The sequence below is a fragment of the Myotis brandtii genome, unplaced genomic scaffold (genome assembly GCF_000412655.1).
Source record: "Myotis brandtii unplaced genomic scaffold, ASM41265v1 scaffold521, whole genome shotgun sequence".
Classification (NCBI taxonomy): domain Eukaryota; kingdom Metazoa; phylum Chordata; class Mammalia; order Chiroptera; family Vespertilionidae; genus Myotis; species Myotis brandtii.
The window spans coordinates 2268893-2277882 of record NW_005369870.1 but is presented as its reverse complement, the minus strand read 5'-3'; the positions used below and the strand labels follow the sequence as shown (position 1 = coordinate 2277882).

Below are 8990 nucleotides of genomic sequence, written 5' to 3'. Positions count from 1 at the left end.
GAGATACAGCTGGGAGGAGTCTGCAGGATGTTCCAGGACTAGAGCTGGAAGCTAGAGCTAGTCAGAAGCTAGAGGGTTAGAGCCATTGAAGTTTGGGTATGTATTATGACTGTATCCATAGCCTGGGGAAGCTTGAGAAAATTCTAGTTATATACCCCAACACTTTCTTTTTGCTAACAATTTAAGGATGATTAATGCTAGAATTAGTGAGATTTACTCTCTAAGGTACATAAAACTCAATGGGCCAATAAAAATGACCATAAGTTGTGTGTATCTGACACCTCTTGGGCCCTGCCTCACATCCACTTTGCTCACCTCTCTCCTTCTAGTTGTTGCTGTGGCAGTCAGCTGTGCTCAGGTGTACCTGACCCCACCTCACCTCAACTACACTATTTGTCACCGGCTTTCTGTCCCCCGAGGGGTCCCAGATTGTGAGAGGGCACAGGCCAGGCCTGGGGCATCTCTGCTACCATCACGTGGACACCTGCAAATTTGCTCAATCCGACATAGCCACACACCTAAAAGTATGAGGAAGGTAAGATCCCATAGGTAACCCTTGACCAGTGGGTGTACTAGAACCAACCTCCAAAGGAGGACAGGATGGAGAAACCGAAGAAAGAGGCTGACAAGTCCAGTTTATTAGGGAATTTATGGACAGAAGCAGAGTTCTGAATGACAGCAAGGCTGTGGATCTCCACACCTGAAAGCTGGGGGCGTGATATATATCCAGCCTCCAGGAATACAGGTGGCTTATAGCCAAGTGGCATGTGCTGGTTAAGAGGTGTATGTTCCAAAGCAGTAAACAGCTTAATGGGCCTACTTATCTGTGGAAGTACTTTCCTTTCAGATGACACAACCCACCCCTTCCGGGCTGACCTGGTAGTCACTGAGAGCAACTTACTTCTTACGATGGCATCTGTCATGTTGAGCACCAGAAACCATTTGCCTAACAATGAGTAAATTCTCCCATTTTCTTTCCCTTGGGGGGACAATTTTGAAATACTTTCTATATGGCTTTTCAGGGTATCCCCAGTGGGAGAGAACCCCAGTTGCCCAAGAAGGGACTAGTTTGATAACACCTTATTTTGACTTTTTCTCCTTCCCTGTTTTACTTTTCTAAGCTCCTCCAACCCCACTTCTGTTCTCAGGAAGCTCTTGTATCAGGCTCCACTTTTCATGGGAACCCAGGCTAAGAGGTTGAAAGTCAGCTCTATGTGCATTGAAGAGTCCCTTACTTTCCCACCAACACCATACCTGGGAAAAGGTGAGTATGACCATGGCCGGTGTGGCTCAGTTGGTTGGAGCATCTTCCTGTACACTGAAAGGTGGTAGTTCAATTACTGGTTAGGGCACATATCTAGGTTGTGGGTTCTATCCCCAGTTGGGGCATGTACAGGAGGCAACCAATCAATGTTCCTCTCTCATGTCGATGTTTCTCTCTCTCTCTCTCTTTCTCTCTCTCATCAATTAAAAATAGAATACTGACTTTATTTTAAATAAAAGTGGGTATGCGGTGGGGGTGGGGGATGAGGGACCGGGGCTGAGGGGTGTGGGAAGGGGCTGTCCAATTTCCAATTGATAGCAAACGTTGTCATTGTCAAGCTCAGAACATTTAACATTCTTCTACTATGATCCAGGGACTGCTTTTATTCAGAAACAAGGAAGATAGATCCCTGCCATCAGCAAGCTCACAAAGCACTTGAGGGAGGCAAACGTGTTCATATCTTACAAATAGAAAGTGCTAAGGAGAGGGTTAGTATGCATGAAGAGTAGAGAAAGGAACAGTTAATTTTGACTGGGAGCAGGAAGGCTTGAGGTCAGGGAAGCCTCCACAGAAGATATGGACCTTGAGAGATGAAAAGGCTCTTGAAGATAGTGAATTAAAGTGTTGGAGCAGCTTAAAAAGAGTTGTGCTGAAATAGAGTTTGGTGAGCTTTACTGTTCTCTCCACTCAAAGGGCAGAGGCCAGCAGCCCTCCTTAACCCTAATTCCTCTCCTTTTTGCTCCCCTAAATAGTGTTTTGATTGGTCTCTCACAACTTCTCTTCTGTTTACCTTTTATCCTGCTTTACCTTTTATCTTTGGATGTGTTATTGTCTTCTTTTCTGTAGGAGTCAGAACTATAGTTTTTCACCAACCTGTGCTTGTCATGGAGGCCTTCTATCTGGATGCTGGACACTGGGAGGAGGCCTAATGGTTCTGAAGGGTGTCCTTCCTCCCAAGGAGCGGAATCACCTTAATCTAGATGGGGGTTTTCAGGTGTGATTGGCTAGTGCAGGGGTCCTCAAACTTTTTAAACAGGGGGCCAGTTCACTGTCCCTCAGACCGTTGGAGGGCCGGACTATAGTTTAAAAAAAACTATGAACAAATTCCTATGCACACTGCACATATCTTATTTTGAAGTAAAAAAACAAAACGGGAACAAATACAATATTTGTATTTGCATGTGGCCCGCGGGCCGTAGTTTGAGGACCCCTGGGCTAGTGCATGATTCACAAGAACATTGGATGGGACATTCAAGGACGAGCTCCTTTACCTTGAGGGTGGAGAAGTCACATGTGCAGGTTCATTTGTCCTCTCCTGACTTTATTTGCACTTCTAATCATGAAATGTAGGTTCTTATTTCACTGAAGGGGTGGTAAGCAGGGCTGTCTTCATTTTTTTCTTTTTTAAAATAAAGACCATAAATGTAGAGATCTAGGAAGAATTATAGGACTTGGCTGCAGGAAGGGCAGGCTTGGTGGGAAAGACAGGTGATTGGAAGGACAGGGACACTTTGTTCTCTGCTGATAACCTGACTCAGCCACCCTCTGCATGTCTGTACCTCTTTCTCATCAGCGTCCAGATGACAAATTTTAGAGTTTTAGTTTTCCAGCAAGGGAAATAGAACAGTCCAGGACATGTCTCACCAGATCAAATTAAGATTGATAATGCTTGGACCTATCTGTGAGAGAAAGGTCCAGATCATAGCGGACAGTTTAAGATAGATGGGGAATTGGGTATGGTGGGCATCTGTATTATTATCTCTAGTCAATATAATCTCTGGCCACCAGACACACACCCTTCTTCCTAGATGTTCAAACACATCCTACCTAGCATCTTCTACCCCATGCATGTCTGTGGATGCTCACTTCACTTCCAACAGAGAAGCAAAAAAGGCCCAATATCTCAGTCAAGGTTCCCACAGGAAATGGGTGGTACTTTCAAAATAATATAATTTGATGAGGATCATTTATAAAGGGACTATTTTTAAAAGTGTGGGTGAAGAGAACCACAAAGATAGTTCAGTACCCCAGAGTTTGTGGTGTTGGAGCTGTTATCACCTCTTGTTCCAAAGGGATGGGAAGAAGGGATGGTTTTTTGGAACCTGGAAGAAGAGAGAATCATAGACTCAACTGCTTAGAGAGGATCAATGACTTCTAATCAGGGACAACGTGAAGCAACCCTGCAGGGGGATATTCAGGGAAATAATGACCTTGCTGTCACTCTTTCCTCACTCATATCTCCTTTTGGGGGTCTCCACTGGCCAAACCAACCAGAGCCAGAGGGCTCACAGCCCAATTTATATACTGCATGTAGATCAGCCTTCAGGCAGGGAGCCAGTGGAGAAGGGTGGAGAGTGCATGTGGAGGGGCAATTGGCACAGTGATTATATAAAAAGACTAGAGGCCTGGTGCACGAATTCATGCACCAGTGGGGTCCCTCGACCTGGCCTGCGGGATTGGGCCAAAACAGGCTCTCTGACATCCCCTGAGGGGTACTAGATTGTGAGAGGGCACAGGCCAGGCTGAGGGACCCCACCAGTGCACAATCAGGGCGGGGAGGGACCCAGGAGGTTGGCCAGCTGGGAGGAACCGCAGGAGGGCTCCAGGGTGTATCCGGCCCATCTTGCTCAGTCCGATTGGCCAGACCCCAGCAGCAAGCTAACCTACCAGTCAGAGCATCTGCCCCCTGGTGGTCAGTGTATGTCGTAGTGAGCAGTTGAGCGGCCTTAGCATATCATTAGCATATTACCCTTTGATTGGTTGAACGTACGACCAGATGACCAGACACTTAGCATATTAGGCTTTTATTATATAGGATGTCTCAGGGCAGTGTAAGAGTGTTCACCAGTCTCTTTCTACCTACAGACTACCATTGCTTTCTACTTCCCCAGTTCCATTGTGACCCTACTTAGCTGTTATTATTCACCATTCCGCCATCTGAGTTAAAAGGAGGCATGAAAAACACTCATTGAAGATACTACTAATCAATTGTAGCTCTCTTTTTCACTAATCTTGGACTTGGCATCAACATCCTTCTTAATACAGTGGTCCAGGCAGTTGCCCCCAATCAATTAGCATTGATTTGAGATGGAAAAAATTTGCCATCCCTAAACTACTTAGTAAATTTATCACCTACCCACTTTCATGCCCAATAATGGAGGAAAAACAGAATATGATTGAGACAATTAGAATGAAAAATAAATAATTTATTAAAAAGGGAAAAGGAAAAAAACACAATAATAAGACCCTTTTTCCAGTCCTTGCATACTCTCACGAGAAATTGAAATCTTACATATAGATGTTATGCAAAGAGCTGAAGTCTGAGAAAACCTTAGCATATTCTTGCTGATTTCAAAGAAATAACCAGGAGGACCGGTTGTGAAAGACATGGGTTTATTAGGACTTACATGCACACCAGGGGTGGCCAGCCAGTAAAGTTACCGCAACACAGGCTTCCTAGTACAGTGCTATGTAGAGTAAGGGAAACAAAGCAAACAGGGCAAGCAGGGGATGTGCGAGTGTGCCAGCTGTGAGATCAGAATGCTAGCTGTTCCTCTGCAGTTGTTTCCCGTCCAGGCTCATATCTAGAAGCAGTTTCTCTTTGGCCATTCTTTCACCAAGGAGCTGGCCAGGCTCCCAAGGTCTCACAGTCAGTCCACTGACAGATGCCTTCATCATATTCCCACAGGCTGAGAGAGGGAGTTGGAGCTTGGGAAGGGGCCCATGTTCCCACATACCACACACAGACGGTGGCCACAACCCTTGGTCTATCATTAGTCATGCAGCCCAAACTGGCATTGAATGCTTTCTCCTTTGCTGCCATTGCTGAACTGTTATTTAACATCTACAGCATCCTAGACACTGTGTTAAGTACTCTACACAATCACATATCTCATTTAATTCTTACAGCAGTTCTCATAGGAAGTTACTTATTTTTTCCATTCTATAGATGAGGAAGCTGAAATTTAGTAAGGTTAAATAACTTGACCAAAATGATAAGTGGTAGAGATGACACTTGAACTCTGATCTATCTGACCTCAAAGCCCAGGCATTTGACCTTTAAGCAATATGACTTATCATTCAGTGATTCCCCTGTTTTTGGCAAACATTCTGCTGGCCAGGGAACCAGTAAGGTCACTCCCTTCAGTTCCTCCCTCCTTCTCCCACAACTTAATGAATGCAGTGGACTTCTGCCTGATTCCCTAGTAAGTACAAACACTACTGTGGTTATGCCTATAACCGTTGTATCTTGGATTTGTATGTGTGAAGAGCCTGGCGACTCATGTACTAAATCACACTTCTACCAGCATCCAGCTTCCACCCAGAAACTTGAGGAAATCTCTAGAGTGGGCAGCCCAGGAACAAGCTGTTATCATCTCACCCTATAGGAAGGAGGCTGCCACAATATAGATAAAGTGTTATGTAAAGAAAGCCAGCACTTTCTCTGGTTAGACTTTGTTCAACAGGTATCCGGTGAATTTAAGGTATCAAGCATTGTGTTGGGTGCTGGGGGAATTAAGAAGAATAAGACATCCCTGCTGCCTTCAAAATGCTTAAAGACATCAGATTAGTCCAGATTTTCACAGTGCAACTTTTTCAGTGTCATTTGCCACCCTGGGGCAAGGTGAAGTTCATTTAGGAAACCAACACACATTCATCAACCTTGTACTGAATGACCAGCTTCCCCGTTGTCCTTCTACCTACAACTTTTGGCTGGGATCTCTTTTGAAGACACTGCTCCAGCCATTTCTGTTATCAAGGGGCTTGGCTGGGTCCTGTAAATCTTGATTGTGTGCCTCTTGGTTGCTACTTTCCTAGTGTGGTGGAATCTTCAACATCTCTCCCAGGCACTGAATATACTGAACAGTATACCAACTGAGGAATCAAGTGTCCTGAGTTTGGACCTCAGTTCTGCTGTTTACTTTCTGTGTTATTCTGGGCAAGTTACTTCCCCTCTCTGGGCTTTATGCTTTTAGATGACAATAGCTTCTACAATCTATGGTTTCGCAGTTGTCATAGACTCATAAATATTTCTGGAACCAGGTTATGTCAGGAATTTTAGCAACCTCTGTTTTCTGTAACAGGAGGAATCCTTTTGTAGTTGCTCTGGCTATTTACAACTTTATTGGCTGCAGATGGGCCAGCCAGTGTCAGTTTATTTAGCCACTGGCTACTCCGAGTGTGATCTATGAACTAGTAGCATTGACATCATCTGGGAGCTTATTAACAATGCAGAATCTCAGACCTTAGCCGAATCAGAATCTTCATTTTTAAAAGATCCCCAGGTGATTGATCCTTATAATTAATTTTGAGAATCACGAAGCCCAAGGCACATGAGAATCATATTGATTCCTAGAGCAATCAATCACCAATTTAATCACTGAAGTCAGAATCGGTGTGATTGAGTTCTGGGCACTCAGGTGCTTGGGTGAGGTTTAGCATGCAGCTAGCATTGAGAACCTCTGAGTAGCCTCACACAGAATGGAACCCCTTTGTGTAGAATGGGTGACAGAACATGGGTGTCTAATTCAGACAGTCGGGAGGATCAGGACAGAGAAAGCCTTCTGGAGGCCATGCTTGAATTGCTTGCTTGGAGAACGTAAGTTCTGTTAGGCAGAGAGGAGCCGAGGGGCACAGCTGGTGCACTGACCAAGTGGGAGGGGGGCCATAAGCCTGCCTGGTTGGAGCATGGGGCTGGGGGTGCTGCAAATGAGGTCGGGACCACCTATGCCCTGCTTGGGAGTTCACACTTCATGTCAGGGACAGTAGGGTGGTGTCGGCTGATGGCTGAAAAGATTGTTTAAGTGGAGAATGATGTCATTAGAATTGCATTTGAGGAAGCTCTGTCTTCCAGCAGATGTGGCAGATTGTTTGAAGGTGGAGGAGAATGACAGCAGATAGAACACTCTGGGGATGATTTCTAATTAGAACCAAACGAATGTGAGTGTCAGGAAGGATGGAAAGGAAGAGAGAAATTGAGAACTACCTAGTTGGTGACTCATTTTCTGAAAGAAGATAATGAGGGAGGAGATTAGAATGATTCTGAGATTTCTGCTGCTGTGGTGGTGTGGGGGGTGGTGGACAGTTCACCAAGACAAGATGTGAAAAATAGGTGAAAGAACAGCCTTGACATGGGAATAAAGCAGCGGTTCTCAACCGGTGGGCCGAGACCCCTTTTGCGGTCGAACGACCCTTTCACAGGGGTCGCCTAAGACCATCCTGCATATCAGATATTTACATTATGATTCATAACAGTAGCAACATTACAGTTATGAAGTAGCAATGAAAATAATTTTATGGTTGGGTCACAACATTAGGAACTGTATTTAAAGGGCCAGAAGGTTGAGAACCACTGGAATAAAGGAAAGGATAAAGGGGGAGAAGAGGAGCAAGGCTTTTAAATTGCCTATAAGATGAGCTAGTGTAGATATCCAGGAGGTAGTTGGATATCAAAGCTCAGAAGAATGGTCTGGCCTAGAAATGTGGATTTGAGGATGAATAATAAATAAAAAGTAATCAAATACATGTATTTGAATTTATAGGAATTCTTCCAGAGAGAGATCAAAGAATAAAAAAATTAGAGAGCCTCATAGAGGAAATCAATCATTTGAAGATCAGAGGAAGAGAGAGGTGCCACCTGCAGACTTGAGAAATAGAGAGGTAAGTAGAAAATTGGAGCGGGGAGGGGGTCACAGAGGCCAAAGGGATAAGAGCACCAGAGAATGGTTCCCAGAAGTCAAGACGTTTACAGAGTGAAAATATCTCCTGGACTTGACAATCAGACCATTCTCACCACAATGAGACTTGGTGATCGTTGGTGGTATTAGAGCAGCTTTACTCATATTAGTGTGCCAGATGGCAATCCTCACTTGATACTTCACGGCTTCCTTTTGAGCAAATAAATTTTCATTTGAGCAGATTTTTTGAATGTTTGTCTGTGCAAGGCACCAGGGCTTTAGAAATAAATAAATGTAGAACTCTGGCCTCTGGGATTCACTGAATCTCAATCAGCTCTTCCAGTGCAGGGACTGAGCCCTCTGTCTCCTGGACCATCCGCAGGATGGCTGAAGACAGGTGCACAGATGCAGCCACTTACTAGTGGAGCCCCTGTGATATGCTGGGAACCGTGCCGGCCACTTGGGATACAAACGTACATGTTTATTGTGTGAATTGACTCCCTGCCCTTCTGGAGTTCTCGCTGTGGGTGAGATAGATGGATAAAACGATTAAACTATATCACTAAATTTTAAGCACTTTATTAGAAGTTTCAAGAAGATATCTTAGGGAGAACATTCATTGGCTTCTAACATATGCCTGGCTAAACTAATAGTGTGCCTTATTGGTTGTGCTTCTGCTTGGAAAATCAGTTGCAGCTTGCAAACACAGGCTATGGGGCTGCAGGATATAACCCCATGGGAGTAGGCTGGCCTCACATGGGTGGTGTCTAGTTAGGGTTGGGGAATACATTCCTTTAACATCATTTGAGCAGTTGCACAGACACTTTACAGGGTGAGATGTGGGGAAGGGTGGTTATCAGGGACAAGTGGCTAAAACTTCATGATGTCATCACTACATTTCAAGGTAAACTGTCTCTTTGGAAACAGACTCTCTTTTAGTCAAAGTGAAGTTGGAGGAGACAGACTTTGCTGGGATCTAACTAGTAGCCAGAGTACACAGGCTTCACATTCTGGGAAGCATGTATTGCTATGAGGATGGCAGAGGAGGT

The 8990-nt window shown here is 44.7% G+C and overlaps 1 long non-coding RNA gene across 1 annotated transcript; it reads left to right on the top strand.

Moving 5' to 3' along the window:
• The first annotated feature begins 333 nt into the window (after window positions 1–333).
• LOC106728027 lies at window positions 334–7908 on the top strand. Its single transcript, XR_001364256.1, has 3 exons — window positions 334–535; window positions 1149–1264; window positions 7807–7908. It is a non-coding gene; the product is annotated as an uncharacterized LOC106728027 (long non-coding RNA).
• Window positions 7909–8990: the final 1082 nt, after the last annotated feature.